The sequence below is a fragment of the Rhagoletis zephyria genome, unplaced genomic scaffold (assembly GCF_001687245.7).
Source record: "Rhagoletis zephyria isolate East Lansing unplaced genomic scaffold, Rhagoletis_zephyria_1.1 Rzeph_scaffold_02928, whole genome shotgun sequence".
In the NCBI taxonomy this organism is placed as follows: Eukaryota; Metazoa; Arthropoda; class Insecta; order Diptera; family Tephritidae; genus Rhagoletis; species Rhagoletis zephyria.
Window position 1 is genome coordinate 40,359 of NW_016160012.1, and position 2,975 is coordinate 43,333.

Sequence of the window (2,975 nt, forward strand, 5' to 3'; positions counted from 1 at the left end):
ATTCTATCGAGGACCGCCCGCTATTCACTGCCATCCAGGGCCGCCGCCATAATCATCGTCACCGTTAGGGCCCGTACCGCCGCTCTAATCACCGGGGGCTGCTACTGTTACTGCCGCCCCAAGGCTGACAATTCTATCGAGGACCGCCCGCTATTCCCTGTCATCCAGGACCGCCGCCATAATCATCATCATCGCTAGGGCCCGTACCGCTGCTCTCATCACCGGGGCCGCTATTACCACTGCCGCCCCAAGGCCGAAGCTACAACCGTGGGCCGCCCGCCATCATCACCGAGGACCGCGAACGCTAATTATCGCCAACCAGGTCCGCTGTCACCATTGCCACCATCAGGGCCCGCTGCTACTGTCTTCAATACTGGGGCCGCCGCCATTATCGTCGCCCCAGGCTGCCCACTACTGCCCGTCACGAGTACGGTAATCGCCACTACCATCATCGCCCAGTACTGCTGTCACCGTCGTAATTAAAAGGGGCCGCATTTACCCTTCGCCACCATCGGGGCCGCATACAACACCACTGCGGGAGGTCGCTGCCGCCCTCATCATTATATGGGCCACTTCCAACGTCACCGCTGAGGCCGCCACCACCACTGCAAGGGAACTACAGGCTGCCGTCGCCGTCACAACCACCGCGACTGCTCTCATTGCCACGCTCTTCGCTACGACTGACACGTACCACTGCTAATCTCGCTGACACTAGTAACACTCCCGTCACCGTACAATTACCCGCCGGATAATCTCCGACACCGACTGCCGACTCTCGCTCTTTACCTTCCGCTCTCCCCTGCACGACAAGTTGCCGGCCTTCTAGATAGCCGCGTGTGTGTGTGGGTGTGTTCGACTTAATACACAAATCATTGTGTTTTATTTGGTGGGGGTTAGTGGGACCTTCGCTGGACTCTGGAGCGGCTGAGCATACCTCAGCCTTCGACAAAACCCACCTCATAATTGTAAAAGCCAAAGTTGCGTAAACGTATTCACAGCTTATATGGACAAGAAGCCCGAAAAATTTCCATGTACTCTTCGCGTACGAACACATAATACTTTTTTAAAATTAGCAGAACACGAAGACGTGCGAAGGCCTACGCGACATTTGAAACGTTTGAAAATTGGAGAAGCAGCCTTCAATGAAGGTGCTGGGAATTACCGCAAACGTGAAGCTGCTTCCTACGCATCGACATGTACTCGTCTACCAGCACATCTTCCCAAATTGAGCGTTATACGGTAATGCAAAAGCGATTACTTGCGACAGAAATATGGTGTAAAGCCCGCGGATAATCAAGACGTGGTATTAACTATCGAGAGAATGCGTCATGATCCTGAATACCCGAAATTTATTCATGATGTGCAACGTGAACCGTTGTTTGTAGCGTATAGCACACCCGAGCAGTTACATTGCTACAAAAGGTTTAATAAATTATGTCGCGATTCGTGCAATATTTCTATTGATGGTACTGGCAGTATAGTAAATTCAATGTGTGGTGTGAGAACGGGATACATGTTTTGTACGCCATTGTTATTAATTACCTGGAAATCATTCTGCCAGTTCACCAAGCTCTACTTGAGAGCCAAAGCACCGATGTGTTATTATCGTGGATAAAAAAGTGGCTAATGCTTCTTAAGGCTCCAAAGCCTCTGCGAGCTCGCAGTGATTGCTCCCGGGCTTTGAGTTTTAATGATCAAACTATTAAAACGTACATCGATACGATGTTTTTAAGAGAAGCGAAAAGTCCTCTGGATAAAGCAAGACCACCCATATTACATTCGTTCAATTAGACGTGGCCCATTTTATGAAAAAAATATGTCGGTGGGATTGCGTGAAAAATATTGCATTCAGAAAGGTTCGGCGCTTCTATTTACTATGCGTAGCACTTCTCATTGATTGCCAAAATTTAGGTCAATTTGAAGAAGTACTACAATTAATTATAACAATGGCTCTACATGAATATCAAGACTCGATAACTGAATGTTATCAAACAGCAATAGAGTCGCAAAAAAAATTAGAAAGCAAGATCGCGTGTAGAAAAAACCTAGAGAACAACGTAAGCCCTGAAGACAGCGATGCAAACGATGATGTGCTGAAAAAGGAAGAAACTCCGGAAGACTCGAGTAAAGATTGTTCGACTTATTTCAACTTAAAGAATGGATCACCTGTATACGAGAAAAGAGCGAATCAGTTGTCACGAAAGGTCTGGTAAGTAATGCCTTCTATGCACCGAAATTCATCGACCGGTTCATGAATGACCTGTATGAGTTTCCGCTCTGGTCAGCGGCTTGTTTACCGTCGAAAGAAGAACATGCAACGACGGCTTCTTCAGAAGCCTATTTCAACGAAATAAAACCGCGTTGTTGGCCGATCTCATGGTCGTTCTCGGGTTGATCTTTTTCCCATAACGGAACACAAAAACTGTCATGGAATTACCGCGAAATTTCAGGATAAATGGGGAAGAGACAGAGCTCAAAAGTATCAAGATACTAAAATAGAAATGAACACTGAACCTACAGCTACTTCCGAACTTATACTTCCTGAAGCTTTACTACCGTCGTCGAAAAAAGATGTTCCCTCCAGCCCAAATCCTGACAAATTTGGCTTGATGTTTGATCGGGACACAATTTTAATTGATAATTGGCGTAACAAAGGGAAGATCCAAGCCTATGATCTGGATATTTCGTTACATGACAGTATGTCGTCGTCGGAAGAATGCGCAAATTCCTCTACAGAACCCATTTTATTCCAATTATCCGGCATTTCTGAAAATACAATAAAAGACGAACCACCACAATCTTGAGAATCAATGAAAACCCAGTCGATACCTGTGACAATAAACAAACAATCCTCGAAGAAAATAACTTACTTTACTCCACAGCCAGACATAGCGTACGAAAATTTACACTTGGGTGCCAAAAAAAAAGTTGTTCTTTTATTGAATGGAAATATTCGGCCCGCTATTCCTATCAAC